At 49.8% G+C, this 7,316-nt stretch overlaps 1 pseudogene; it reads right to left on the reverse strand.

Annotated features, from left to right (window-relative positions):
* Positions 1-1,012: 1,012 nt before the first annotated feature.
* Positions 1,013-5,972, reverse strand: LOC136525873 (protein JINGUBANG-like; annotated as a pseudogene).
* Between the last annotated feature and the right edge of the window lie 1,344 nt (positions 5,973-7,316).

The following is a 7,316-nucleotide window of genomic DNA, read 5'->3' on the forward strand; positions in this document are numbered from 1 at the left end:
TAGGGGTGCGGAGGATGCCCAGAGGAGGAGGAGACACCGGAGCGAGGTAGCAGAAAAGTGACGAGGGAGATGCAACACCCGATTTACTTTTGAAACATCGAGATGCAACACTTGCAACATACGTCTGAAGGCAGATAAAACAGTTGAAATATGCTTATGAAACAATTAAAAAAAACACCTAGAAAACACTTAAAAACCATTACAAAATATACGCAATATCCAGATAAAACACTTACAACATATGTGTGAAACGTATACAACGTCCAGATAAAACACACTGGCAACATACATCAAAAACATATATGAAACATTTGAAATAGACCTTTGCAACATATGCAACATCTCGATATTTTTTTACAACATCCACATGAAACAATTGCAACATACCTATAAAACACCTCAAACACATAAAATATACGCTTGCAACATGTATTTTCAGCACATCATAACATCTCCTTGCTGCTTGGAAAAATGGAGGCTCGTCGGCATGTAGAGTTCACCGGAGGCAGCGCCCTGGCGGAAGCAGGTGTACGAGGCGGCAGGGCATCAGCCACGCGACGTGGCATGGAGGCAGAGGACATCCACGGTTCAGAGGCAGCTGCGCGCCGCGCCTGGCAGGTAGGGCCAGCAATTCGATGCCCGAGCGCTGTGCCTGGCAGGCAGGGCCGGCAGTCCGGTGGCCGAGCGCCGCTCCTCGAACGTGGCAGACGAAGCGGATAGGAGCGACGAACATTTTTTTTAAAAAAAAATTAGAAACGGGCGAATTTGAGGTGTTATCGGGGCGATCTACTGCCCATCTGGAGGCCGCGTCCGAAGGGGCGGGGACGGACGGATGTCCTGGCCCAGCGTTATCGAATTTTTATGGTAACGTACCCAGTTGACGTAGTATACTATACGGAACCGCTGAGGAAATACTAGCGTTTTGCATCTTTGGATCCCATCCTCTGTGAACCCCACAATAAAAGTTGACCCAGCATTTTCAGCTCCAGAAGTATCCATGAGCGCACGGCTACTACAGCAAGTCATAAGCAAGAAACAACCACGCGCTCCAAATCTTGACGCCACAGTCCAGCGATCCGCTACAAACAAATGCTGCACAGCCGCAGCCGCTGCAGCAGCGCTCGTCGCACGAACCGCCGTGATCACCTCTCCGATTTGTTCACCAACGCCAAGCTCTTCACTGCTCCAGCATGGCCTTTCAGCACGGCGAGACAGGTGTAGCTCGCCCCCTGCGCCGCCGCTGTCGCTCCTCTCCTCCACACCCTCACCGTCCTGTCCGCCGAGCCACTGCACACCACTTGCTCGGCGGCGGCCAGGCAAAGTACGGCACCCGTGTGGCCCCTGAGCAGTGGCGGTGGCGGTGGCGGCCACGCTCTCTCCTGCACCTGCACGCTCCCATACGATGACCGTCTTGTCGCACGCGCCGGAGTAGAGCACCCGCCCGGTCGGCGCCCAGCGCCAGCGCGTTCACCGCCGCCTTGTGGCGCTCCATGGTGGCGACCAGCGCTAGCTTTCCCTCCCCCCGCCCCGGCTGATGGCGCCTCCACGCCCTGTCGGCCGAGCCGGTGTACACGTGCGCGTCCGCCGACACATCCACGGCGTTGATGGCGTCGCCGTGCACGGGCGCGACGGACTCCACGCAGCGGAGGCTCGGCAGCCGCCACGCCTTGAGGATCCGGTCCCACGACACGGAGTACATCTCCGCGCCGCCCGGGGACAGTGCGAGCGTGGCGACCGCGTCGACGTGGTGCACCCAGGTGCGTCGCCTCCAGGTGCCGCCGGACCTCCACGTAGTTGCTGGGGAACAGGAACGTGCGCAGGCAGTCCGCGGCGGTCGGCAGGACGGCGCGCAGGGGCAGGGCGAGGTAGTCGCCGCTGCTCCCGTTCCTCCGGCCGGAATGCCACACTCTGATCTTGCCATCCTGGTGCGAGCTGACGAGGCCGCCGTTGCTGGTGGCGATGATGCTCTTTATGGGACTGTTGGTGGCTGCAACCGTGGTGGTAGACTGCTCGGCTCGTTGCACGTTCATGGCCATGGCCATGTCCAACGGCCAAAGCCTGATGTGCCCATCCGACGAGGCGACATAGATCGAATCGCTGTGGAAAACGATTCCGGAGACGTAGGATGAATTGCCTTTGAGAGTGGCTAGGCAGTAGGCACTGACTCAAGTTTGGGCTCTGGGAATACTGAAAGGAAGAGTGACTCGGATGCGATGGGCATAATATGGTTTGTTCCTCGAAGACATCCTGATGAGCTTGGGTTTCCCCTTGTCTACTGGTAGAACTACTCATGGAAATCCAGCATCTATCAGAGACGAGCTCACTGCAGTACTGCAACCTGCATGGAAGCAAAGAAGGTTATGATGAGCATTCAGTAATACAGTGGGCTATCTTTATAGTAAGTAAGTGACCTCAAAAATGAGGACGCAGTGCAAAAAGATCCAGCTGACAGGTACTTGACTACTTGAGTAGGGGAGAAGACAGTCTAGTATGCTTTAGATTATGGGGACAAGATTATTGGTAAAACGTCTGTGTCAAGATGGCTGCATGCATTCATTCAAACATCAAAGGTAAAATTATGAATTATATCAATTAGCTTTCATCTGATAATTCACGAAACAGGTAAAGGTGGAGATACAGTCTTAGCAAGATCTGTCCAGCCTTGCCGTGTTCAGAGTCCATGCAGCTTCCTTTTCTTTCTCCCCACTTTCCAACGTGCACATTTTTTCCACCAAAGGTTAGATAGCTTGCAATTCTCACTCGAAAGTAATTTGATCCGATCTCCATATGCAGCTCATTTCAGACTTCAGTGATTCATCGTTACTGGTTTTGTAAACTTTGTTGCAGCATATATCCTTGCAAAAATACTAAAGGATATATTAATGATTTGCTATCTCAACTTGACATACATCAATTCCTCGAATTACAGAGATGCCCCAAATCAGACAGGTATGACAACTGCTCCCTCCCTACCAAGTTATAAGTCGGTTTACTTTCAAAAAAAGTTATAAGTAGGTTTGGTTTTATCCTGAGTCGAACTTTTTTAGCTTGACCAAGTATATAAAAAATTGCCAACATTTACAACACCAAAATTAGTATCCTTTAACCTACCAATGCAATGAATATGTTTTGATAGAGCACTTATTTGGTAAATTATAGGTGCCAATATATATGTCTATGAACCTGGTCAAACTTATTACATAATTTTGACTTAAGACAAAGCCAAAATCACTTATAATTTGGAATGGAGAGAGTACTACTGAATGAGGAGTATCAATTTGGCAATTATCTCACACTCAAACAAGTTCCAGTGAGTCAGTGACAAAGGGGGTGATGAAAAGATATGGGGATCATGTATCAATGAGTGATTCAATGCCTATTTACAGTCCACGTACAATTCAGCAATACTCGCCCCGTTCCATTTTATCTGGCGCAAGTTAGAATGACACGCTCTGCTAGATTACACTTTGACCATTCATTTGCTTTATATTATATTATTTATGCTTATAAACTTATAATCATTGGATAGTATAATTCCTTACAAATCTAATCATATAAAGTTTCTATTATAATAGTTAAAAAATATTAACCTAATTATTGGTCAAAACTTTTAAAGTTTGAATCTTGATATACGTATGCGCCAGATAAAATGTAACAGAGATAGTAATATCTGAGTGTAAACTTTATTGGTGTTTTTTCTTGAAAACCATTGATGGAAATGTATGCCACACTCCCTATATATTCAGCCTCACTCAGAACCATTTGACTAAAGCATACGGCCACCGCCTCCAAAACAGGGAAAAAAGCACACGGCCACATAATTAAAGCTAATAAAACTGCAAAGGTTCTGCCCTACAAATCAAAAGAATTCTCAAATGCAAAGACGTATCCCAAAGATAAGGAATAAGGATAGCTACTTCAAATCCCTAAAAAAATTCTTGGATACTTAAAGGTCTTGTGTCTGACAAAAGAAACGAGTTACCAAGGAGCAAAGCTCAAAAGAAATAGCTTGATTGTGAGGAGAATAAAAGTCCTCTAGCCTGAGGAAATCCCACTTGAGAAGCCCAATCAATATCTAACAGCGCAAGAGGCAGACAGGCACTGTTAAAGCTACATGAAAGGCCAGTGCATCCAGAGCAAACAAGCTGTGTGTTCAACTCTCACATTTGAATTCTTATACTCGACAAAAATAAAGTTCATACAAGAGGAGAGTATGAAGTTAATCAGAAGGATTTGAATGGCCAGGTTTACCAACTACTATTCTACTAAAACCTTGGGTCTACTGACAATTCCAAACTGACACTCTTTTCAAGACAAGGAAGCACATATTTTTCTCAAACATGCAAGAGAGCCGAGCATTATTTCATTAAAGAAAAGAGAGAAACTATGGAATATGGATGAAAACCCCAGCACTACAAAGACCCAACGCACACCCAAGTCCACACCAAAACTCACCCAAACGACAGAAAAAAAAGGTTAGAATTTGCCACAGAAACAAAGAAAGTGACCAAAGGACCCAGGGACAAGATTAGCTGCCCCCTGCGAAGGACATGGAAGCCCCTAGCTCCAGCCAAGCACCACAGGACAAATTCATTTGCAACAGCTTGTAGCACCGCCGTGACCCTCAGTTCTAGCGTCATATGAGTTATGAGATTAAATGATTCAGTATTATTTCGAGCTCTTGAGGCTCAGCAGTGAATAAAAATGTTGACTTGGGTGTGCATGCAGATCACGATGCATAGGATGGTAAACCAATCTACTCAATTTAATCAAAGTACAATCAACTAGGACGTATAGAAAGTGCACATATGGGAGCATTCTAGAAGAACTTCTGCAAGATTAATGCAAGAAACAAAACCACGATGCTTGTTGATCCAGTTTAGTGTTTGGTCTAACAGTAACTTCTAATGCAAGAAATAGCACAGAAGATACATCCTTAAGAGACATCAAGCAGCCTAAAAGGACTAAGAACCTTATTATATATGTTCAGAAAAGCAGAAATGCATATATTGTTAGTCGCTGAATTCTTACTCTTGGTAGTAGCTGAATTCTTACTCTCATCGAGAGAGGATGCCACTAGGAGTTGGGGCAATTTTCTGGTTTATTTCCAAATGACATGCTAACCTGAGGAGTTGGGGGTACATATTTATAGGCTGCTAGCCAGCCAAGCATATGCTAAGATGCTAGTCTAAGATGTTGTCCTAGATGCTAAGATGTTGTCCTCTAGTCTAAGATGCTGTCCTCTAAGATATTGTCCTCTAGTCTAAGATGTTGTCCTAAAAACAGATCATGCAGCCACAAAGACCATGTGACCAGCACAGCCCCACAAAGACCAGCCCACACATGAGACTTATCCCATCATTTTCTCCCTAAGTCTTGTGCGTCGTCCTGTGGGAAAGTTGAACCATCCCGGTTCTAGAGCAGAGCTCAAGGAACTTGATCCTCTCAAGGGGCTTGGTGAGCAGGTCTGCAAGCTGGTCCTTAGTGTTGATGTAGCTCGCCTTGATGCTCCCTTCCTCCAAACAGCCTCGGATGAAGTGGTACCTCACCCGAATGTGCTTGCTGCGTTCATGGAACACGGGGTTCTTTGCTAGGGCCAGAACGGACTTGCTGTCCACCCTGAGCTCCACCGCTCTAGTGTCTCTACCGAGGAAATCACCGAGTAGTCAGGCGAGCCAGAGCGCCTGAGTCGAAGCGGTGGAGGCCGCTATGTACTCGGCCTCGCAGCTGGACAAGGCCACCACCTGCTGCTTGACCGACTGCCAGCTAACGAGGCACTTGCCGAGGAAGAAGAGGATCCCGCTCATGCTCTTGCTGGTGTCGATGTCGCCAGCGTGGTCGCTATCGCTGTACCCGACGAAGTGTGCCGCCCCAGGGCACCTAGGGTAGTACAGGCTGTGATCGAGAGTCCCTGCAACGTAGCGGATGATCCTCTTCACAGCCTGCTGGTGCTTCGTCGTCGGTCGCTGCATGAACCGACTAACGTAGCCGACAGAGAATGCCAAGTTCGGCCGTATGTGGGCGAAGTAGCGAAGGCTCCCCACAAGACGCCAGTACTGCGTAGCGTCCACCTCCTCCGTCGTGCTGTCGCGGCTCCGCTTCAGCCTCTCCTCCATCGGAGTGAGAGCTGGGTTGCAGTCGGTGAGCCCAGCTAGCTCAACGACGCGTTTGGCGTAGGCGGTCTGTCGAAGCGTGATCCCAGAGTCATCCTGATGCACCTCGATTCCCAGGTAAAAGGAGAGAGGCCCCAGGTCACTCATCTGGAAGGTGGCCTTCATCTCTTCCTTGAATGCCGCCACCTCCACATCCTTGGTGCCGGTGATCACCAAGTCATCGACGTACACACCCACCAGCAGAGCATTTCCTCCACTGTCCCGTCAGTAGATGGCCGCCTTGTGCGGTTTTTGCTCGAAGCCCATCCCCTTTAGCGTGGAATCCAACTTGGTATTCCATGCCCTCGGTGCCTGCCGTAAGCCATAGAGGGCCTTGCGCAGGCGGAGCACCTTGCCCTCCTTGCCGGAGATCACAAATCCCGGCGGACTGGTGCACGTAGACCTCCTCCTTCAAGTCGCCGTTAAGGAACACTGACTTGATGTCCATGTGATGAACACGTCAGCCCTCCTGGGCAGCTAGCGCAAGGAGGAGTCGCACGAACTCCATCCGTGCCATGGGAGCAAAAGCGTCGTCGAAGTTGACCCCCTCCTGCTGCACGAAACCTTGTGCCACCAAGCGAGCCTTGTGCTTGACGATGGCGCCGGCTTCATCCCACTTCAGCTTGTACACCTACTTAAGGGTGATTGCGCGGATGACCACGAGGAAGGTCAGCAAGCTCCTAGGTGCGGTTCTTCTCGACCGCATCCATCTCCAACTGCATCGCGGTGCGCCATGCCTGTGTGTCTCTCGGCCTCTGCAAACTGATCGAGGCTCGCTATCGTCACACGCAAGGTGCAACTGTGCCTCCAGGTCGTGAGGCACCGGTCCCAGCACCGACTGGTCGTCGAGAAGGTTCTCCATCGTACTGGTACTGCAATGGCTCACCGTCGTGGTACGCTGTCGATGCGCTCCTCGTCGTGAGAGAGTGGAGTAGCGAGCTCAACCGGGCTGTGCTCGACACGAGCTGGTGTTGGAGTAGACGTGCCCGGAGAGGTGCCTGTCGGTGCTGGAGTGCGTGGCGGTGCCGGCTGTGGTGGAGCCGGTGAAGGACTCATCGCAGCCGAGGTCCTAGGCTGGAGAGCGTGGTGCTGTCGGAGTAGCAGGCACCTGGGGTCGGATGGAGGCTCGGGGATTGTGGTAGACGCGCTCACCGAAGAAGAACT

This window comes from Miscanthus floridulus, chromosome 19 (genome assembly GCF_019320115.1).
Source record: "Miscanthus floridulus cultivar M001 chromosome 19, ASM1932011v1, whole genome shotgun sequence".
Classification (NCBI taxonomy): Eukaryota; Viridiplantae; Streptophyta; class Magnoliopsida; order Poales; family Poaceae; genus Miscanthus; species Miscanthus floridulus.